The 24,727-nt window shown below is 42.0% G+C and overlaps 1 protein-coding gene across 3 annotated transcripts in view; it reads right to left on the bottom strand.

Moving 5' to 3' along the window:
• lrrc4ba (leucine rich repeat containing 4Ba) overlaps window positions 1–23,365 on the bottom strand; it is a 57,876-nt gene extending 34,511 nt beyond the window's left edge. For all 3 annotated transcript variants that reach the window (XM_026164147.2, XM_026164146.2, XM_026164141.2), the window contains exon 1: window positions 22,667–23,365. The gene's annotated coding sequence lies outside the window, so the exon portion shown is untranslated. The remainder of the gene's footprint in view (window positions 1–22,666) is intronic.
• Between the last annotated feature and the right edge of the window lie 1,362 nt (window positions 23,366–24,727).

Here is a 24,727-nt window from a genome sequence, read left to right on the forward strand (position 1 = left end):
AATCATAATTTCTTAAAGTGACTCAGATATCCAAAAGAGGCCGGCCCCTCCAGTGAACTGCAACACACAGCGCCAAACCAAATCAGTCTCATCTCACTGCGTCTTATTAGAAGGGAATATGACAGATTGCAATACAATCAAGTAGGAGGCTGGAGCGAGGTCTTCACTTTCCTAGACGATCGTTTCTTCAGGCCTAGGCGGGTCGAGGCCATGCTGGTCTATCGCAAGTGTGATCTCTGTGCTGCACAGCTCATAAGAAGCAGACAAATTTAGGATGTGATAAATCAGCGCTAATATGATTACCCCCAGTGTCTGCTGGTTAACATAAAACAACCACTAAATTTTCACTTAGCAGGCACTTCTCACTCAGCCTGCATTGTCTTGTTTATCCCGACCAAGGAAAGCAATTCGTGCAGAAAAGCATCCGAGTATACAGAGGTCAATCTAAATATAAACCGTACCGCCAAAGTAAAACGACAACAAAAAAAGAGTTACAATATTAAAAATCTGAATGCGGGGAAACACATTTCACTTGTTTCAGCAGCCAGCCATAATGTCAAATGGTAATCCCGCCACAGAGACAGTTTCACCATAATCAGCCCATTATAATCCCATCCAGACCTTCCACAGTCTGCTACCAACCAGCATTAATTTTTAGCCCAGTCTGTTCATGTTCATCTAGCCTCATTTTTCCTTCACTCCCAGCCCCGCTTTGGTCCCAGGGTAGTCTATCACACTTAAAGCTTACCCTCTTCACAGGCACTTATACACATTTAAAGCATTTGACTAACTGCCAGGCAAAATTGACTTTGGGATGAAAGACCAGGGGGCTTTTAAAAAAATGAAAGGGGGAATTCTGCATCAGGACACAGGAGCACTGATTTAATGGAAAACAAAAAAAAGAAGGGGGAGCGGGACTGAGAGAGAGAGTTTTATTCCGCAGAAGTAGCCGAGTCACGCACAGGGCTTTCTCTTTTTAATGATGGAGCAGGGGGGTTGGGTATGGGAATATGGGGCTATGACAGAAGGTACTTGTGAATAGTTTTTAAATGGTGGGGGCGCTGAGGGGGTGATGCTGCTGTGTTACATTGTGCTGGATGGGAGAGAGGAAGCCCCATGCTCTCCCACTTCCTTCCTTCTGTCGGCCTCATCCACTGTGTTTACCCTCCCACCCTCTGGCAATGAAAGAAAGCCGGACGAGCACTGGCCTTGCTGGTGAATGAAGCCCTGACGTCACTTGCCCACACACACACACACACACAAACTGTAAGGAGTGTGACTAATAGCATACTAACGCCCTTTGTGTTGTCTCTGTTATACCTGATTCATGTCTGGCTCCCAGGGGAAGGAGGCCCCTGGGTTATTGAAATATTCAGAGACGTTAGATGTTAGTACAGGTGAATCAATTAAACCAGTCAATAAATCCCCCATCCCCTCAACAGGGACTTAAGGACAGGGGTGTATTACAGCACTATGCTACATTCAAGCAAAAACACCACCATTCTATACTGTATTGAGTTTTTACTCCCTGATATTGCATGTAATGATTTCGGCTTATGGAGCAACATATTCGAATTAGACTGAGTCAATACGTGTTTGATAGCAGATATCATTAAATGGCTGGTATGTTGTAATAGGAGAGAAGGGAGACTGTGAGTGGGAGAGAAGGTGGAGAATTTGGTTTCGAGAGCAAATTCCTATTATCACAGATGAAACAAGCCCAAAGCACGCTGAAGCTGAGATATGCATCTGCAAAGACAAACATGGAAGTACATTCATTGTCATCCCGAGATATGTAATCTTATCAGTCCTTATGAGGTAAACGGAATTAATGTCAAAGGACTTCTTTATGCTTTACAGTCAAATTCAAATCATTTCTCGGCTTGCTAGCTAATCATAATGTACTCCTGTTTAATTAACCCCTTAATGAGGAGTGGGCAGTATATAGGGGTCGCTTATCTTATTTGGGATTTCATGTTTTAATTATCACCAAATAGAATCATGGTAGCTAACTGTGTAAGAGAAACAGATAGAAATCAAAGAAAGATCCAAAACTATAAAATATAACCTGACTATATGTGCTATGTCCTCTGCTTAGTTTCACTTAGACTGTCAGATTTTGATTAATAAAAAAACCCCAAAAAACTAAGAGGTCTAGGAAATTTGTAGTTGAAGGGTGTGGAGGGGGTATATTTGCTGTTTTTGAAATTTGCTTAGTTCCACTGATTTCTCAGGTTTGGATGAGTTGGTAAAAATAACAAAGTGCAGGGAAAAAAGTAATTTTTGGCATTTAAATGTCTCTGTGAATTCAGACAGAATTCACAGAGACACCCATGGTTAGCACTGTTGTCCACCCATTATACTGAGTCTAAACCCACTTTACCTCAGTTTCGATCCCCTAGGTGGGGTTCGTTACAGCCCAGATACCACAAATGGTTCTGGTATGGACAGGAATCAGGGAAACTAACAGTAAATCCCTTGCCTGCAGGTTGGACTGACAGTAATCGTGGCTCACGAGTTGGCAGTTTGTCTTGTAATCGGAAGGTTGCCGGTTCGAGCCCCAGCTTGGACAGCCTTGGTCGTTGTGTCCTTGGGCAAGACACTTCACCTACCGCCTACTGGTGATGGCCAGAGGGGCCGTTGGCGCGATATGGCAGCCTCGCTTCTGTCAGTCTGCCCCAGGGCAGCTGTGGCTACAACTGTAGCTTGCCTCTACCAGTGTGTGAATGCGAGAGTGAATGAATAGTGGAGTTGTACAGTGCTTTGAGGTTCTCGAAAAGCGCTATATAAATGCAATCCATTATTATTATTTAAAAAAAAGAAGCAACCCTAGACAACTCTTTAGCACAAAAAGTTTAGTTTAGTTTAGTTTAGTGAACCTAAGGGCAGGATAAATAATGTACAAAACACACCCTTATTAACACAAATGATATCACAGTTATTTAAGCAAATCCAATACACCTCTCAAATTTATGTGTTAATTGCAATTAAAAATAGTGCGTTAAAAAATAACACATTTAATCACACTTTGCATTCCAAGCAAAGGGGAACTTTTGTCAATGCACGACTTCCTGGTATACCGATTTTACCGATGCACCCATCAGAGCTACAAAGAATCAGAACAAAGCGTATTGCTAGGACTGATCAGAGGCAAGTTTAATTTCAAAAGACTACCCAACAGAAGCCTTGATAAAAGTGTGATTTTGTGCAAACTGTGCAAAAAAGGAGTTGGCATACCATCGAAGCACTTCAACCTTACGTCACCATCTAAATGCAAAACATGTTGCAGCGAGCACAGAAACTGTGGGAACTGTTAGCGCTAGCAGTGCCAGTTCGGCAGCCCAAATAACTGGCTTCAGGACCAAAATTGGTAAGTCAACATTGGACAAACTTACAAATTCTCTCGCAAAATGGATTGCTCTGGACTGTAGACCACTATCAGTGGTAGAAGATAGAAGCAAGCAAAATTAGATGCATTACAGACAGCCCTGCTAATATGGAGGAACTACACCAGGAGCAAACAAGACTGGGGCAAGAGAAAGAACCAATCATACAGGATGTTTCCACAAAGTAGAATTCAACGCTGGATATGGTTTCTCGTCTACTAAAGAATCAAGAGGCTGTTTTTGCTGCTTTAGACAAACAAAAGCACAAACTCCATCAGAGCTGGTAATACTCCAAAAGCTGGCAACTGTTCTTGAGCAATGCAGGTAAATAAAACTATTTCTTACTTATTGTTACTGTTTCTTCAAAAAGCTATATGGTTGAGTTATTGTGTAGATTAATAATTACTTTCTTGAACTGTCTACTACAGGTTTGTGGTTTTACCTGCTTTCTGCCATCTGCATCACATCATGGAGATCTCCAATGATGACTCAAACTACATGGTGAAATCCAAGACTGCTTTCACAAAGGACATAGCCCAACGTATAGCACCTCCAGTTTTTTCAGCAGTCTGTGCTGCTAGGCGGTAAGCTTGTTGCAATTCAGTTTAATTATGTATCTGTGATCCGTCAAGCATCTTTGTGTCTCATCCTTGAATGTGAAACAGATGTCCATGGGCAACAGGGCCTCTCTACCAAACATACGCAAGTAGGGTGAGTACCCAGTTGCTTCATTCTGTGTGCAATTGTACACGTGTGCTACATGACTGATGGAATGATTACACATGTATTTCTTCTTGGGATCCAAGGTTGCCACAATGGAAAGTAACGTCCGGTTAAATCTCTCCGGCTGTGGATCTCCTTGGGGATGATAAAGGGTTGTCCGGGATTTCAGATTCCTTACACTCTTAGAAGATCTTGAATCAGCTTACTCTCGAAATCATGTCCCTGGTCCAAATGTATTCATGCCAGAAGTCTGTCGAGAACATTGATTAGTCTCTGCTCATGTTCTTCCAAAGTCCTTCCAAACACTGTCAAATCTTCAAGGTACACTATTACCTTAATCATGTGCATGTCTCCCACCGCTTTGTCCATTACCCTTTGAAAGGTTGCAGGAGCTCCTGTTATCCCCTGGGGAATCCTCTCAAACTGAAAGAATTCCAAAGACATTTGAAAGCAATTTTCTCCTTGTCCTCTTCGGCCATGAAAATTTGGTACTATCCACTTTGCAAATCCAAGACTGAGAACCACCTGCTTCCAGATAAACAGTCCAAAACCTCATCAGTACGAGGAACTGTGTATTGAATAGTACAGGAATAGTTCTGCGATTCAAGGCTCGATAGTCCACACACATGTGCAACCGCCCCGTTTTCTTTCGTGCCAGGACAATGGGGGAAGCATAGGGACTCCTTCATTTTTTTTATTATTCCTGCTGCCAGAAGTCCTTGAAGGTGGTTGTGTAAGTCATCTAAATCAGCTGGGGCGACACGATGGGACCGCTCTCAAAAGCAGGTATGGTCAGCCAGATGGATGTGGTGTTGCACTCCTTTAGCCAAACCCACATCCCATTCATCCGTCGAGAAAACTTTACCTCTCTCTGCAAGTTTCTGCCTAAGCCTCTGTTTCTATTCAGCTAGAATCAATATTTACTTAAAAACTTTGTTCACACATCATTTGAGATATAAAAAAAAATTAAATTAGATTACATTACAAAAGATTAAAAGCTCATTAATATTTCTGTAGTGGCGAATTTCTGTCCCAAGCTTTGAAAAAATAATTCTTCCCCTTCTTAATGTGAGCTGTCCAGGTTTATTTCTGACTCATACATACAAACAAAGCTATCATATCACAATGTCATAGTCAAAAAACTGTTTGCTGCAACAGCGCACATTTCCAATGCTGTGCTGGCTCATTCTATTCCACTACCACACGTACGGCATACAGTGCTCATCTTACCCAACACAAATTAAACACACAGTATATATTTTCCCCATAACATCTTATACAAATCAAACATGTAACACAATAAACCAAACAGTACCGAAAATATTCTTCTATGGATTGGCTCTAACAATTTCCATCGTCAAATAATAAAACTGATTTCTGGTTTAACTAAATACACAAGGCAGTATTAATTTTGACCCGTTTTCATTTTCACTCCTGTTATTTGTGTTCCAGTTGAGTTACATTTATTTAACCTTTGTCCTTAGCTTACAGTTTTCATTCTCATATAATACAGAACACACAAAATATAAAAACTACAATAAATACACAAAACAGGGTACACTGTTTTAAATATATCTCTGGAAAGTAATACTTTAATTTATTAATAGATAAAACAGCTACAGTCCTACTTTGCTCTTCGACAACCCCTAACCTTTGCAGGGAAAGAGCTCATATCTGTAATTAATATGATTGCCTTTTATTGTCTAAATTTAGGTGTGTAGAGTGATATTTTATAGTTGTCATGCTTCAAGTCACTCTGTTACTGTCTTTAGCAATATCTAAGATAAACGCCTTGCAGGCAGCCTGTTGTTACATTTAAGGACTAATTTTAAAGACGCACACACACAAATGAATAAGACTCTCAAAGCTAAGTAGGCTGTATTTTTTTAAGATGTGACAATGATGCCACTGAAGAGGCTTTTCAGAGCCTGACTGCATCAGAATAGGAGTTGTAATAAATATGACATTTTTATAATATCAATGGTAGTGAATTCACTTTTTATGTCTTATAATGTCTTGTTTCCACTTGAGCTAAACTGTAATTTTGTGCTCTTTGGCGTAACCTACAGAAGGTCAATAGAGCTTATGGTGGTGTGATAAACTATTAATTAGACAATAATAATCCCCCCACCCCCCCAAACCCATTTTCTCCCTATTCAATAAACTCCTTAATGTGATCTCATGACAGGACATGCAGTCTGAGATGATGTTACGCTCTCGCAATTTGGTGTAGTTTGCTGCAATAAATGATTCCGTTTGGTTATCGGAGTATTATTACAATAAGCGCTTATTTTTAGAAAAGAGCATAAAAGCCTGATTAGGTTATTCTTAAACTGGAGCATTCAGCGTTCCACATTTTAATCACCACTCATCCTTGTCAAATAGGATATACTGCAGCCCCCTCTGCACCACATCCGTCTCCTACCTCGCCCTCCTACTCAAAATGTCCAAAGACACGGTGTTACTCTCATTAGGATGCTGAATGCAGAGAGGAGCCCTGATCTATTCAGAATTGCTCCTACAAGAGCGGGGACCTCCTCCCCTTCAGAGGGGGCATAGAGCTCCAGATTAAAAGTCACTGTGTTCACCACCCTGCTAAAGCACTCCCATTAACAGACATTACATTACCTACCCCACATGTTCAAATCTCTAACTGGGGGCTTCATACCACTTGTCATTACATGCTGGGATAAAAGTCTTTTTAATGTTAACATCGTCACATTCACTACGCCACCTCCCTACTTCAAATGAAATCCACTTATTACTGTCCGTTCTGTGGCGCTGCCTAGTCGGGACGCCGATTTTGTGAACAATTAATCCGTATTTAAGGTTGTTAAGTGTGTTGATACACTGAATTCCTGCGCGCTGAGGGGAGAAGCCAAAGCCAGCAGCTAATCAAAATGTCTCTCAGCGATTTACAGAGCAATGCAAACTGCACTTTTTTTTTTCCTTTGGAGGGGTAGGTGGGGGGGGGGGGTTACACTAAAACCTTTTCCCAGTGTTTCTGAGCTGAGCGTTAGTTGCTCCCAGCTGTTTTGGAGAGGAGGACTTGGTTCAGCATTTCTGGGTTTCACGCTGCCCTCGCTTTCCTTTTTTTGTCGTTTTTTTAGCTCAGTGTAGAATTTCTTACAGGAGGTCACACTAAAGCATGTCAACTCTGGCTCCATGTGGCTGTTTATGTGTGTGACATTTCTGTGATGGGGTCAGACTATGCCGTGTTCAGTGCGTGTATCATCATACTTTTTTGGTCAGTGTACAATGTGCATGAGCAAAGTTGAACTGGTTTCTTTAAAAGAAACAAAGTTGTAGTACATCTGGAACACTGTATCCGTTGCTCACTCTTAACAAATATAATAAACAGAATACTGGCACTTATAATAAATATTGTTTTTTGTATTTTTATTTATGCATGAGTTACTGCCATCATCAGCTCAATCCAAAAAACAATAATGTGCCATTTTGCTGAAACAAACATTAATCATTGCATCTGCGTGCCCTGGATTGAAGTCAATGAAAAAAAGTAATCCTCAAAAAGTAAAAGGTACTATGTCATTTACAATTAAAAGTTAGGTTCAAACAAACACAAAGGGAAGTTTTGCTCTTTGTTGCTTGCACTATAGTCCAACAGTCAGCTGGTGGAGGCACTGAAAGATCTGACAGAGTGTTTGGAAATTTGTCAGCATGAACTGACCACCAAATTGGATGGGTGTGTTTGGATGAGTATGAGGTCTGTGTGCGATAGAGGTGGAATATTTCCAACTGAAGCAGACATGTTTCCATGATGCACAAATTGATACTGGTTCACGTCTTTATATGCATCATGTGAACATTTTTGGTCCCAGCATACTATATCGGAAATTTCTTTTTAAATATGTATATGTGTGAAGGTGTATGCTGTATTATAATTGGGACATGTGAATAAATATAATTATAAGCGTTTTGTAAAGACAGACAATACAGAATAAAACTGTGACCACAATCTATAAAACAACTGAGCAAAACACGTTATTTCTCTCAGGCATCAGATGGATAACCATAATATGGGAATAGAAATAAAGTGTTAACCTCTTAACATCCACTAGCTCACCAGTGAACCATGTAGGGCAAAGGTGGACAATTATTTTTTGCAAGAAGCCTCATGAGAAACTGTGACCATTATGGAGGTCCACACCAACAACTTTTTACAGATATAAAATTATTATTGACCAGAACTGAGTCTATCTTATTGGTGCAGCCTTCCACAACAGTCCCAGTTTTTATGTGACCCCTTGGGCAAATTAATTGTCCACCCCTAAAGTAAGGGAGGGTTAGAGTTGCATTTTAGCCACATGCTAAACAAAAAAAGATCCAGAAACTATACAATTCTACCTTTTAAATCAGATTTCTAACACAGATTTTTTACAGGTTTTTTTTTTTACATCTACAAGACTGAATATGCTAAACAGATTTTTAAAAACTGAAATAAAGGGGTAGATGTAGAGCTGGGCGATATAAGATTTTTTCATATCACGATATGTTTTTTTCATTTCAGGCGATAACGATATCTATCACGATATAAGCCAAATAACTATATTTGTAAGATTTAAATGTGCCGTTGCTCACAAGTAAAATGTGAAATAATCAGCAGCTTGTTTTTATTTATATATTTATTTCCCATAATAAGTTCAACAGGGTAGATGTACTTAAGGAACATGAGACTTTTTCAGATAAATAAAGGCAAATATTGCAAACTACACAAAAGGCAGCCGCTAAAGCGTTTAAGTTTCAAAATAGAACAAACAAAACAGACTAAATTGTCAATTCCACTTAGAAACAAAATATTAATTCTAAAAATAAATCTTAGTTTGTTTTACAGAAGAACAGACAAAATTGACTAACTTTTGTCAATATCAAGTAAACTGAGAACTAAAAGGAAATTCTCAATCTCTCCTTGTTGTATAGCTGAGCTTTTCAAACAGTTTTAACAGTTACTTTAGTCTGACAAAAGCCGAATGACGAATTAGCGCTTCCAGTCAGAGAAGCGTTTTAAAAAATAATCCCGTCCACACATAAAGGCAGAAATGAAGGAAAACGCTGCTATGAACATGCCAAAGCAGCAGGTGGAGCTAGATTCCTAACCGTGCAGAAATGTTGGCCAATCAGAAGTCTAGAAGCCTCGGTGGGAAAAAGTAAACAAAGCTGGGGCATAGAAGCAGAACCGAGTCGTATATGTGGAGGGACAGTAACTGTGTATATGTAAGCATTTAAACACTGCAGAGAGTAGAATTAACAGTAACAGTATTGTAGAAATTCATTTCACCGAAACAATAACGTGGTGCACAGTGTGACGTCAAAAAATGCGCACACCTTTGACGCTGCGTTTTCTCCGTTTTTCTAGTCCACACGTAAATGCAAAAACTGAGTTTTCAAAAATCTTCGTTTTCAGTGACCAAAAACGCCGTTTACGTGTGGACGAAAGGTGCAAACGCATAGAAAAATCTGCGTTTTCAAAAATACCCGGGTACGTGTGGACGTAGCGCATGCACCAGTTTATTGTATTTCCAGACTTGCTTTCGGCACAATTTACAGTGCACGCTACTCTGTTTTTTGTCAGACTTGAAATAGCCGAAATACCTTCACACTACGGAACTTCTATGGCTCTTCCGTTCGACAATCTCTCCGGCATTGGAACCATCATCTGTTTTCTCTTCGGTCACGCTCGGTTGATTTTTCTAGTCGGCACACTCATTTCCTCCATTACCTGGGCGGTACGGTGGCTGGCCGCTTCCCAAACAAATACACGTGTGCGGCTTGGCACTTGTGCTGTACGTAACAAGTCACGTGACGTGACGCTGCAGCTGTGATTGGTTCGGCTCTGCGCTACGTAATTTGGATTGGCTGCTCTTTTTTTTTTTTTTTTTAAGAGGACAAGAGCGGCGAGGTCTATCGGGATAGTTAAATTTTTCTATCGAGAAAAGGTTATATCGCGATACATATCGTTATCGTTCTATCGCCCAGCTCTAGGTAGATGTAAACCTAACCGTATCACCATCACAAACTCTGGGGTCACTGGTGACCAGGTGGAGGTTAAGAGTTTAAAATGGATAACAGGAAACAATTCAGTGATTTTTTTTTTAACAGAAATGTGTTTGTATCCCATTTTAGGTGGAGGTACCATTGAAATGTAAGGAAATACACTTTATGGACAACTGAATATAAGATTGTCAAATAAATCGATACAATTGATACAAATTACTATTGGATTCGATGCTCATTTGCAACAGTATCAATACCAACAGGCAGGCACACAGCCCCTCCCCTCACTAGCAGCTGAACACATGAGCAGCAGTCACCACACTGACCGACACGTTGAGACAATGTGAGAGGTCAGCATAGCTCCAGTTTCAACAATGTTAAACTCATAAGTGTTAAGCTGGCAGGAGCAACATTAGCCATCTGTTATAATTCGTTATCATTAAGGCAGCAGTTAGCAGCTACAGCTAATAACAAAACCATAATGTTAATGTGGGAGCCAGACATTATCAGTCCAGCCCATAGATTATGTTAATTTAACAGGATAACATAATTATTAGAGTCTAAAAGGTGTAACTTTCCTCTTAAAGTCCCAGATAGATGCTGTCAACCAACAACTAGAAAGAAACAGTGGCAGCCTACCTTGACAACTCCATGTGAGCAGCAAAGAAAATCATCTGACGTCAGTTTGAGTGTTTGAAATTTTGCCTCTTTTTCATATTTTAAATTTTGTTGTTTTTGGTACTGAAAATGGTTTTGAAATTGGGTTTGAAATTCTAGTATCGTGACAACACTATCCTCTTACACACGGAGTTGCTAGCACAGTTATCTTTCACTCCTCCATAATTACATGTTCAGCTAAAGATGAATTGATGCTGGTTTGTTACAGTTATTACAGGGGTGTAATCTGCCTGTCATAACTTAGATTACCATGTGTAATTCTTGCTCTGTATTATTGTCATTTTCTAAAATAATCCACTGATTTTTCGTAGCCCTCTATTTGCTTTGCTGGTTTATGTAACAGGATGCATCTGTTAGGGAACAAAAATATTTTTATCTGGATACAAATGGAGATGACTATTTGTTTTTCTTCATTGACACTTCTCAATTTATTGCATTAAAGTGGGTGTTCTGCAATCACTTGTGATAATAGTGACGTGCAGCAGTTGGCTGTCACAGTCACATTATGCTTTTATCATTATGATTCTTAGTTTGGACTAAATACAGATGCTGCAGTTTGGCAATAAATTGTAATATCTGACATTTTTTGAGGTTTTAACAAGAACCTGAAGGCATCAAGTTTATCTATGTTTCATAGGAGTCTACATTTAGTACTGCATTACTGCTCATGAAAATTATATAATTTATATATTTTTCACATCACACTGAAGTCGCGTCAAACTAATGTGCATAATGTCTTTCAGCATGAGGCTTGGCAAGTATAAGTACTCCTCTAATATTTGGGATATTTTTTGTTTGGCAGTTTTACAGATTTGTTGCTCTTAATATTTAACTGTTAACACTCCTTTATCCCTAAAAGTCGACCTTTTTCTGCATATGAACATGGTCAAATTTGCAAATAATGAGGTGAGCGTATGTATAAGTAACAGTTGGTGCTGAAATTTCAGACTGCTCCAAACATTTCGTTTGAAACCATTTTTTTCTGCTAGTTGATGTTTTTAATTTCATTGAGCCAAAGGTCCCTAAAATAGTCACATCAGGCACACATCTGGTTGTGAGCACACAACCCCCATCCACCTGATGTTTATGAGGCACAGCCAATCAGAAGAAGGACAAATTAAAGGGAGAGGATGTAGGATAAATAATGATCATTCTGAACTGTGAATCATGCAAAAGTACTCTTAGTACAGTAGTGAAGTCTTTAAAAACAATGGAGCTGGACATGCTTGCAGGCATTATATATGTTAAAGTCTTCTGTTGAACAGAATGTGTAGATTAAAATATATATAGATCTTTGGGGATATTAGCTATAACAGTTCTGCTGATAGGTTTGATCCTTGATCATTTTCTTTTTAAAAAATATATTGCCTTCACACATTTCCAGTATCAGTGCAGCTGCTTATTATTTAGAGTCTGAACACAGTGTAGGAAAAAAAACCAGGCCTGTATATGACTCAGGTGTGTAAAAGCTCGACTATTAGTTTGACGTCATTGTTGTATAACGACAAAAACATGCCAGAATTGATAATAGCGGGTAATAAGCTTGGAGGCGTTCAATTCCGATAGATGGGATAATTTGGAAATGGTTCTCAGCTGCCATTCCCATCAATGACAGAAAAGGTCACACACTACTGTTTTGCTTATTAAAACTACACAGAAGGCAACTTATTTCTTTGATACTGGTAAAGTGGTGTTAATTAATTAATTTGTTTTGTTTTGTTTTGTTTTTGTGGTCATTTCAAATACAGTTTCCCCTGGGCATGTTAAAGCAGTGGTTCTCAAATAGCCAGTTTAGAGCCTGCGTATGATTGAGGGCTGCATGGGGAAAATGGACACATCAGTGAAAACACTTTCAGTTAGAGTGTGTACCATGTCTGCTCAGCACAGTGCTTTATGTTGTTAATAATCATTTTCATACTGGTTTAGAGTTTTTCAACCATATCCAAGGTGGCTGTTTTTTAATATTGACAGTATCTGTCACTGTTAGGAAGATTTAACCTGCTTCGATGACTAAAACAGGGGAACTGAAATTACAGACATACTCTGTTAGTTTCCTGCTGGGCTGCAATATCATGGTATGACATGAACTATGTGATAACATGATTGCATTGTTATCCTAGGCCTCAGTCCTAGTAGGCGTAGAGATTACTTTACAACCCCGAGGCAACCACTGTTTGCAGGGAAAACTGGTTAGTCAGTGGTTGTTGGAAGTTGCTGGTAGGTGAAATGAGTTGCTAAAGATTCGGTCATGCAGGCCTAAAGTCTAGTGCAGGGGTGGGCAACTCCAAGCCTCGAGTGCTGGCGTCCTGCAGGTTTTAGATCTCACCCTGGGTCAACACACCTGAATCAAATGATTAGTTCATTACCAGTCCTCTGGAGAATTAGCAGACTACCCCAGTTAAATGGTGGTGAAACTGTGGAAAGTGGAATGCAAATCAGAAATAAAGCTGGTTTGCCTTCAAAGCGAAAATGGGACTTTTTAAAATGTACTGGTTGCAGCAGTAAGTCACAAGTTTTACTTTGACATTTTTCACTTTCCCGTTTGCGTTGCCCTTTCACTACTGCCTGGTGAGTAGTTGGCAAGCGTTTGCAGATAAGTTGGCATCTTTGATACAAACCACAGTGACTTGCTGGCTACCAAAGCCATCACATGGAGGTTTTTGGTTCTGCACTCTCTTTGAAATCTATTTCATCTACTGACAGCGACCAGTCGCCATCCAGTCAGCTGTTATACATTTTTCCCTAGCGACTTGTGGTTGCCAGGTGATCACCGACCAGTATCTAGACCTGTGTGCAGAGGCATTAAGAGGTCAAAACTCCAGCTAGACTTCAATTACTCAACCAACATATTTGACTTTTTGCCTTATCAGAGCACATCATCAAAATCAATCTTATTTAAGATGTTATAGACAACATTTTACATAGGACGGGTACAAAGTCGGAAAAAAAAACAGTCATCTACATTCACAAAGATATCTGAAAGTTAAACATCTACAAGGATGGGCTGATATGGTCAAGTGATTTCAAGCCAATCACAGACAAAGGGGAGTGTCCAAGAAGAAACATGGGTGGAATGATGTTTAAATTTTGCTCCATAATGTCTTTGGACGTCAACACCAAGTGAGCACACAGTTTTGTATTTTTGGTACCTATACTTATTTTATTTAAAAAGTTGATATGTTTCCATTTTGACCCCGGCAAAAAGCCACAAGCCAAAATATGTCAGTCAAGTGAGTGTTGCTGGAGTTTTTCTCTCTTCTGACTTTATTCTCTCCTCAGTGCATCTTGGAAGTGGGTGAATTTGTGCCAAAGACCTCTATTTATTTATTTTTTTTCATTCTTATGAAAAAATTATGATAGCAAGGGCTGCACTTTGAGAACCATATGCTAAAGGACAAAATACACTTCAGCATTTCCACTGCTAAGGGAGCTTAATGGTTTGCACTATTTAGGTAGTGGCAAAGCCCCAGAGTGTGCACTTTTTGCTGTGTATAAATGTAATGGTTGGAGCCTGGTTTGATGCACATCCATGTATCAGGACAAAGCTCGCTGCATCTCTAATTGGAGTGAGGAGTCACTGCGATTCAACAATGCTGTGCAACAGCCCCACTTTGAAGTTAACAAGAGCGTTTTTTTATATGTAACATTAAGTCGAGTCCCCCACACACTTACATCATTTACACACACGCACTCCAAGCTAGCCGCTCCGACTGAGCACCTTTAATCACAAAAACGTTTGTTTCTAATTAGAACAAGTAATGTCATTACAAGTCTTCCTTTACTACTCAAGGTCAAAGTGAAGGTCATCAATACATGATTTCACAAATGGAGTTGTGGACTCTCTTCCAGCTACATAGTGTAGAGTAAAAATGAGCAAATGCCTGAGAAATAATGAGAACAGCAACAGTTTAAAATAAAAACGATTACGATATTAACTGCCTGTGCAAGTGAAGTGCTATTCTTTAAAGCAAAGGAGAATGCTATGACTGCATATGTTCTATTTGAAAAACATTTTCTGTTACATGACTGCAACACACCACTCAACTGTCTGCTCACTATAAAGAAAAATAAATTAGATTAGTTATAAAATGGGACGTTTTTAGCACTGATGCTGTCATATTGCTGGTGTTTTGCACATTAACAACATACAGAACAAAGTGAATTATTTAACCAAAGGAGTTCTCTGCAACATATGATGCCAGATTTTACACTGGAACAAGGCTCAGCGTTTAACTCGGACAACACGAGTGGAAAAAGGGAGAATAAGTATTTACTAAGTGTCGTGCAACATGTGGAGCAGAGGTGGGTACACTTTTATTTTGTGTGCATCTGTGTGAATGTCTCCGGCGAATCCTCGCGGTTTTACGCATAAACCTTCGTCTTTTTCCCAAACAAACCGACGGCGTGTGCGTTCATGAGTGAGTGATAAGCAACACGCTCTCGGCCCCCATCCATTCAGGCCTCGCCCCAGCCTTCTCTATGAGTGACACACTGACTAATACACAGACAGATAAACACTCACACTGACAAACACGATAAGGCTTTGCCCACAAAACACTGACACGGACTGACTGATGGACGTCTCCATGGAGACTAGTCACCAAGACTGACACAATGTCTCTCGCCGCTGAGCGCCGTGCCAACTGAATCAGAGAGGTGAGGGAGAAGAAATGGAGATAGAAGGCGCGATAAATAGTGTGCAGCACCAGAAAGATTACAAAACAGCGTTGAAATGTTCCGGCCTGCGTGTGGATGCAGTGCAGATCTGCTCTAAAGCGCCACGTGATCGTCTTCGCTGCCCTCCGATCGGCTCCTCTCACACCCTAGTCTCACCCCACCACTTACACCTCTCCATCACTTTTCCCCCTTCACACTCCTCTTCTCTCTCTCTACCTCCTTTGTGCTCATCTCCTCGCCCCGCTTTCCTCTCTCTACACCTAAGGCATGTTTATTTCCACACCTCACCTCCTCTGCTGATTTCTCCACCCTTCTTCCTCTGCAGGTTCTTCTCTCCAGCCCATCTCTCTCCCTCTCTGTCTCATTCCCCCCTCTCTCCCTCTCTGTTACTCTCTCCCACGCTGTGCGAAATGGAAGCTCTCACAGAGACCTGAGGTTGCCATAGTAACCTGCCATAGTAACCACTCACCATCTTGCGTCTCTCCGTCACATCGGCGGGGGCTCGGGGCGTCCGCGGCCCTGCTCTGCAGCTCCCAAAGCGGGGTGTCAGTTCGCTAAACCCTGCAGTGTGGAACCGTGGAACAGTCCCTGGATCGAATCTGATTTTGGCCAGACAAAAACTCTAAATGACTACGCCTCTAAGAGGAGAAATAACTGCGTGATAACTGAAAAAAAAAACAACAACTATTTTATCTTTGGATTTGTTTGATCGGTCAGGTCACTGTAAACCCACAGCTGAGAGGAAAAATACAACCATTAAAGGAACAGTTCACTCCAAAATCAAAGATACAGGCCCGTCCTCTAGACTGTAGTGTTGTTCATCCATCTAAATTAATCTAGTATGAGTGCCCTGCTTTTAAAGCTATCAGCTGTTCAGATGCCTGCCTTCTCTTGGATGTATTAGAACTAAACGGCACTCGCCTTGTGGTACTCAAAAATCCAAACTCAACAGCAATGCCAGAATTCATGACCCGGGTACTCTAAAAGCCCACAAACTTTGATGTGAGCAGTTTCATTTAGTAACTATTTTTTTACTTTTTTTTTCTCTCGCACTATGCACCACTGCTCTGTCACTCTTAGAAGCTCTACTCATCCAGTGAACACAGCAGAGAGAGGGAGACCTCTGTTCCTGTGCCAGGAGAAGTCGTCGTGATGCTGACCAGAGTTTTTTTTTTTTGCAATGCCTTTAAAAGAAATCCTCTACAGGGGTGTGAAAAGTCGCTTAATCTCCCAGCAAAGTCACTAAGTTAGCAGCAGTGAGGTCATCTGAAGTGTGATGCTCACTACTGGGAGTGTGAGGGAGGTCAGTCACACAAGCTGAGTATACAGTCAACATTTTATAAAAAATAACCAAATCTGAAAATTCAGAATTAAATACTCAACAAATGGATATCCAAATGATTTAGTATTTGGCACAGTCTAATTTTTGGTCTTTATCTACCTGCAAAGACAGGTGAATACCCATGACTGCAGCATGGGTATTCATCATATTAGCTAACTGGATGTTTTCTGGATTGGCCGATGTAGACAGTAGAAAGAAAATAGCTCCTAAGGTGAAACTGATCACAGCAAGGTTTGTGGATTTTTAAAAAATTAGTGTTTTTTTTGATAAATGTATCATGACTTCTGGAAAGAGAATTTTACGACTTCAATGGTATTTTGTCATGAGTGTAACAGATCTGTTTTTCCTTCTCCTTGTGGGATGTTTGGTTCGGGTGGTTTAGTGTGTCGATATATGATAACTGAAATGTGCAGGTACTTGGACATGATTGATGTGCCATCTTTCGGCTTGCAGATGATTGGCTCCAGGCTGAGGACAGTCTGGTGCCATCGTGGGCAGAGATTTATTCATCTTCCTCCTATTCCAACCTGCCACACGTGTTTCCACCTGTAGCTTTTGCTATGCGGTTTGCTTGATAGACTGAAGGAGTTTGTAGTGGTGGGATGCTGTTTCTTTTGACATGTTTTCCCCATGCTGGGCAGGTAAGTTTATGTATTTTGGTTTATTCCTATCAGTTAGGTCGCCTTCGGTATATTTCTTTAGATAGAACTCTTGGTTATTTTGGTCTTTGGTCACTTTAAAGATAACTATATCAAGTTCAACAAGTTGTTTCTGTGCCTCATCGGGAAAACTAAGATTCTTCACGTTTCTCAACCACCCCACTTTTGCACTTTGAGCACCACAAGGCAAGTAAGGTCTAGTTTTTTGGTATTCATGAGAGGGCAGACAATATCTCCAAAAGTACATAGCAGCTCACACCAAAGCAATCTAGATAGATTGGTCTGGGATGTTCTAACTCTTTAAGTCTCTATTCTAACAGAAAAGTTCAAACTAAGCCTCACTGAGGCTTTAGTATGGGAAGTGCCTTACCATATCAACTGTTTTGAGTTTGATAGAGAAACTTGAGCCTGAAGACCTCGCCACTGCACCACCCAATCTGAAAGCTACCACAAGAGAAATATGCAAGAGGGGCACAATATATAAATAAACCAGTACAACTGAGTCAACACTCTACATATATCGCGGGGAGTCCGGGGACTTGGAAAACAAACAGTGAAGACGTGCACAGGTTCATGTGATGGCACCGAGAGTAATCGTCCTAACCATACAGCAGAATCTGCGATTTATCACAGCGATGGCGCGTAGCTTTGCTAACTGCCTCCTCTGGGGCCCTTAACGGCCTCCAGGGACGGCTGCTGGCATGTCTTATCGCCCACCCCCACCTCAGGAGCCGCCATCTCACAGTGACATCAGCACAGCCCCCATTGCTGCCCCTGAAAATACGACAACCTCCAACCAGCTACAAAAAGGACGTTTGGATTACGTGTCATCTTGTGCGACAGCATGCCCACGCTTCTCTCCAGGCATCTCATTGTGATCTCTCAGAGCGCCGTGGAAACCAAACCTGTCTGTGTCAGGCTTGAATCACATGTAAAAACAACAGCGGGAGGAAGAAAAAAAAGAGCGAGAGAGAGAGAAAACATTTAGCATCACACTTTGGTCATCAGGATTATAATTTCATGCTTCTGTTTCTTGCCATCTCCATCATCAATATTTATACTGTCATCAGCATCAGTATGCCACAACTGTTGTGCCTCCGGCCGGCACAGCCAGCCAGTGAGGCAGACAGAGGAGGAAAGGCCTCAGCCCGACTCTGCAATGCTGTATTGAACTCTTATGCCACCACTGACCCGAAACAAACTCCCTCAAGACTCTGTTCATAGATGCAGCCAAGCCGGCAGTAGCTGTAAAGCAGGGTGGTCATTGAGGCTTGACCGCCTTCATTACCCAATCACATTTACTAATACTTAATCTAACCAGGAGAAGATAATATCTCTTCTATTTGCCAAACTCAATATCAGACACTCAGAGCTGACCGCTCTCTCTGGTGAGCTCATTTCAGACAGCACAAACCGAAACTGCATCCTGACTGCCACTCACGGTGACACGAGGAAGAAACAGCCGCTTTCAGCCATCTTTACTAGGAGATGATCGGATTTTCGAGCACCTCCAGGCAGCTCTCCCAATGTGCCTTCATGAACTCATGAGGTAGGAGGGGGAAGGAATCGCCTTAGTTCATTTTTTCAGGCGTCGCTCTTCACTTTAGGTCATGATGAGAATATACTCCTCAGGGGAAATCTCACCATTTCTAATTATGTCAATTCAATGGATTATAGCTTTCATTTTGTGTCATTAACCATTGCCAATCTTCCAACTATTATTCAATAATTAATGTCTGGACAATCATCATGTTCCCCAAAGGGCCAACACCCAGGCCTGGACAGAAGACTCAATCAAACCAATCATGGCTAATTATACCCACCGCGCCATCATAGGGAGCTTAGCATTTCTGCTCTGCACGGGTCAGTGCTCATGCACTCCCTGCCCCCTGGTTGCGGGGATTCAAATTGTGCCACATCATGCACAAAAACAGAATCTCAGATATCCAGGTTCTGGCGTGGCGTGAGCACGTGGCGACTGTGTGCGATACGATCCCAGCGTCTCAGATGGGTCCCTCGTCTTGCTGCATTTTGAGCTGAACGCCGGAGGTTCCTCCCACAATTCTCTGCCTCTCTTGGCTGATCGGTGACTCTCCCTTCACCCTTCAACCCGTGTACATCAGCAAGTCTTGCAGCCATCAATCAGTGACACCGCCGCTCTATGAAGAGATCAGCGGCCAGCTTGCCCTGATTAGAACAGTTTAAGTGTCATCTATAATCTCTATCTGGCTCTGGCTCTTTGTCACAGAAATGAGTGCGTGTGCATAAACACACAGGTATGCACAAACTCAGGCAGACGCCATATTTAGGGCAACAGTTACTCCCTTTGCATTCTAATGTAGCAGCGAATTAATGCAGTCCATTGTCCTTTTACAGTAAGGGGACAAAGAAAGGCAAACTACACTTTAACCAGATTAAAAGCACCCTGGCTTCATTTGGGAGATGCACAAATCATTGGGACAATATTTTAGGGGGCAATCATTTATATGCTGGACTCCTCTCATGCCCTTTGCCACCTAGGGTGTTTGTTTTTGGAGGATTTGCTTCGACTTTTATATATCTCCTCTGGAAATAATCCGCAATGGCTCCACTATTCCGACAACGTTAGAGCAGTGGGGGGCTGAGCATTATCTCAAAGTCACACCTTCCCTCTAGGCCAGGTGTGCAGGTGTAATTTACCATGTCCCTGTTAACCTGCTTGCTTGTTTTCATCAAGCTCATCGGCCATGCATAAGTGGTGTGCCTAGGAAATTAAAGAGCAGCTTGGCCTGATTCCTCAAATGACTGAAATTGCTCAGCCGGTGCTTAATTTGTGACACAGGAAGGAGTCAGTGGGATGTGTGTGTCTGTGTGTTAAATTTATCAGGTGACAGTTGAAATTTGCAAGATGACCCACATGCTATTTCTTTTTTTAAGTGGTCAGACTGTAGAAGAGGTTCAGAAAATCCTTCAGGAAAGTGTTGACTGCTATATTTTATTTTATTTATTTTTCCACCTTTCGCACATTTTAGAATTAAAAAGAAAATCTGCCAAATGTCCTTCCTTTGGTTGCCGACAATTTAGACCTTGGAGCTACCAGTGTCTAAATGTTCCCGTTACATGAACAGAGTCCATGAAGAGGAAATCAGATGAATAAAACATTCCACCTGCATCCCATTTAACTAATCTGTGTTAACCTTTCCTTGTGAATCGTGACATTGTTCAATTTTAATAACATGCATATTAGGTCAAGAGGTGTCATGACTTTGCACCTTCAGGACTTCATAGAGATCTGACCTACTGTAAGTTGTGCATTAGATTCCCCCTATTTCAAGGTCTTTACTCATTCAGTACAGGGTCTTCTTGATTTTATTTAAAATTAAAATCCCAATAATGAGGATCACAAGAAATCACGTCCCCCCATCCATAAAAACCACATCACAGAAACTAAATAGACTGCTGTCTTGTTTGAGTGGTCACAATGTGGCTGTCTTTCAGTAAGTGAGCTAATGCTTCGGTTTGTGGGGTTGGTGGGAGGAGGGTAGCAGCAAAGTTCAAGATGAACAAATTCCGGTGACATTCCGGCCTGGCTTTTGCGGCAGTGAGATGTCTTGATATTTTGAAGCGCTGCCCCGAGCTGGAGCACCTTGGCTTTAAATGCGATATCATGTGACAAGCTTTTCATGAAGCCCGAACCTTGCAGTTACTGGTGATGTTGTAAATACAGTTCACGATCAGCTAAGAAAGAAGCCTCGCTACCTCACTATTGACCATAAACCAATATGATTGGATGAAATACATGCTTTTACGAGCAACATAAAAACTTACCATCCTCTTAAAGTTTTACGTCTCTAGGCTTATTTTGGATCCAGTAGAAAGGATGTGCAGTGGAATGAGGGCCCATAAATGGTATATGTCGTGGTCATTTGCTCGACTGTTTAGCTACAATGGTGTAGAAATTTATAGGTACTGTAAAGAGCTTTGAATTGCGGGGTGTAAAATGCAAGCAGCAAACAGTTCTACTTTAGCAGTATGAGAGCATGGGAGGAAATCCATACTGACACAAGCCATCTTCCAGTTAAAAACACACACACAGACTTCTTCTGAACCTCCCTGAAATTCGGCTTCATTTTCTTCCTTCCAGGCATGCAAATCTGCTAAAATGTACACTGTTGGAGGGGCTTCTCGGTGCATCAACACCCCCTTCCCCTTCCCACACATAACTACAGACACACACAGATCCTTCCAACCTTTTTCTTGTCTAATCCTGCCCCAGTGCCCCAGTTCACCTTCCTACACCCCATTAATAACCTATTCTGTTTGTCATAAAACTCAGGAGATCATCCAGCTGGTCCACAGCACACACATTGCCAGCAATCTCCTCCCGCTAGTCCCAGTCGGTTCGGATTTCTCTCAAACACTGCACATTAGCATTTAAATCCCCTCATAACCATATCATTGTGTTGCAGATAGAGGCAGTAGATCTTCATTCATCAGTCCTAATCTATCTGTTCCTTGTTCTCAGCCGGAGGGGCCCCAGGCTCTGACTCAGAGCTTAACCCACCGCGCGTAAGCCGCAAGGTGCCTGCGCATTTTCCTCCAAATCTGGGGTCATCAACAGGGGCCAGCGAGGGTAGCTGAAGCCCAACACACACACATTAACATTGTAAACTGGTCCGATTAGGGGGGGGGTTTAATTGAGTATATTTGAGTGAAAGCTGCGCGTTAAACGGATCATATATTAAGCCCTGTCAACAGCTTGTGCTACAGTGGATGCTCCTCTTATCTCCAAGGTTAGATTAACTTGTGCTGAAAAAGCACACAGAACACAAACAGAAACAAGAAATACATCCCAAGGAGCTGGTGCAAAGTTTGAACTGCGCATACGGACCAAATCCAATCATGCAAATCAATAGAATTGAATCGATTCCCTGTGACACACGTCTGTCTTGTTGTCACGCGTAATTCCTGGATATCAGCCACCTTTAGAGGCCTCTCTCGGATTCCAAACGAGGACAGTTCCCAAATCACATCCGGTCATGATACACGCAGATTTCCAACATATTAGTAGTTTGTAGCGCGTGAAATGCACTTAACTGTCCGCCAGACTCTCTCTCGCGCGCACACACACACAAGCGGACACACCAGACAAACACCAGAATGTCACGAAACTGCACCCGGACTCTGAATGTCATCGAGACACTTACCTTTATTTTATTATGCTTCCATCAAGTCCTGAAACACATCTTCGCTCAAAGCGCGCGTGTCGGTACTCCGAGAGCTCTCACCTTCCCTCAAATAACAGCGTATTCCACTGCAGAGCCGCCGACGCTGTCTTCTCTCCCTCCTCTCGCTCTCCTCTCTCTCTCTCTCTCTCTCCTCCGTCTCCCTCACTGTTTCTTCTCTCTCTCTCTCCCTTTCTCTCTTTTTCTCTCTCCCTCTCTGATTGATTCACCCTTTCCAAGTGCTGCGCTTCTACCGCTGGTAATGAGAATTGTCTCAGACATCTTCAGGTGGATGGAACCACTGGTCGATTCAGAGGGGATGGGCTACACTGCCGGGACAGTTTTTCTTTAAAAAAAAAAAAAAAAAAAAAAAAAAAAAAAAAATTATATATATATATATATATATATATAGTTATTTTAAATTCTTACTTTTGAAGCAAAAAAAAATGTTAAATGAGTGATTTGCGTTGGTCTGCGTTGCACATAAAACCTAAACAGTCAGTTGCAAACGCGCTCGTAGCATTAAACAACCTATTAATAACGCAAAAATGGGATTACATAATAAATAAATGCATCCAATGTAACAGTAATTATCACCTTCCTATGTGTTATGATTATAATTAGTCACAGGAACCCACACTTTCGTTGCATTTCACTATTCAGCTGCGGTGTTTTTTTTTTTACATTTGATCCCAGAGACAGTCACGCACGTGTCCATATGCTCGCATAATCTCTATAAAATGACGGTGATGGTGCTGTTTACTGCTTGTTACAAGGAACACTGCTGCTTGGTCGGTTCCCTTGGCAACACTCACGCACACGCAGTGCTGAGCCCCACCTGTACAGCGCTACCTCGTTGGATTTGAGTCCTGCTGCCATTGTGGATCCCGTCGTACGTGTGGCATATACAGTATGCGCGCGGGTATATTGATTGGCATCCTAAGATGGAGGAAAGGAGGGGTATTGTGTTGGGCGCGGGGGGTTGAGCGTGTTTATTTCCCAGAAATTAATTTGCCTTTTTAAAGAATGTGAGCACTAATGTGATTGGTTTCAGGTGATGACAGTTTGGGCAAAGCCTCTCTGGGGATAGGTTATTAAATGTGGGAGTGAGGCGAGGTTTAAGGTCAGGTTAAGGTTGGAGGTCTGCTCGGGGTTGAGTTGTCAATCACTTCAGCAAGATATTAGCGGGGAGATGTGCGGTGGGTGGTTGAGCGTGTGTCCATCAGATAACAGAGGGTAAGAGGGAAGAGGGGATGAGTGTGTGAGTGCTGTGGGGGGATTCAGACGGGTGATTAGTGCTGGATTGATAATGTTCTATATCGAGACTCAGTGGATCACTCTTCTCACATTCTTGCACCTCAACGCCAGCACTTCATCACAGGCACGTGTTTTCATGCACACACTCCTCACACACGTGTCTTCCTTCCAGCACTGCTCCTGGCTATCGCACACACACACATATACACACATACAGGCATGATTTAGATGGGGATCAGGGTTATGACTGACCCCTGCATATTTAGTCTGGATGCAGCAACAGGGTGGCCAACCTGTTCCTCTCTCTTATTAAACATTGCACAGTGCACACTCTACGTGGCCTTGGCTGCTCTCTTCCACTTTATGCACAATATGTTCTCGCTCACTTGACCCCCACCCCCCACTTCCCCACCCCCCCACACACAAACAGCCCCACGCTCTGCAGTGAGGGTCTAGCAGCATCCACGCTCTGTCCCAGTCCTCTGTAATTCCAACAACAACGGCTCTCGCTCAGTGCTTTTTGCATTGCGTCGCTCCTTCGCCCTTCTCTCCACCCCACCCTCCCTCCTCCCCTGCTGCCTTCCTGCCTCCCTCTCTCTCGCTCTCTCTCTCTCTATTAAATTTCCAGTCACACAACAGTGCAGTGGATATCCCTCCCTCTCTCTAACTCTCACACACTCTCCACCAACACGTCCCTCCTTCCCTCCCTACTCCCTGTCCTCCTCTCCCTCCTCTCCCTCCTCCCTCCCACATACATACCTCAGTAGTCTGTGGAGGTGTTGTCGT

Source organism: Astatotilapia calliptera, chromosome 4, assembly GCF_964374335.1.
Source record: "Astatotilapia calliptera chromosome 4, fAstCal68.1, whole genome shotgun sequence".
NCBI lineage: Eukaryota > Metazoa > Chordata > Actinopteri > Cichliformes > Cichlidae > Astatotilapia > Astatotilapia calliptera.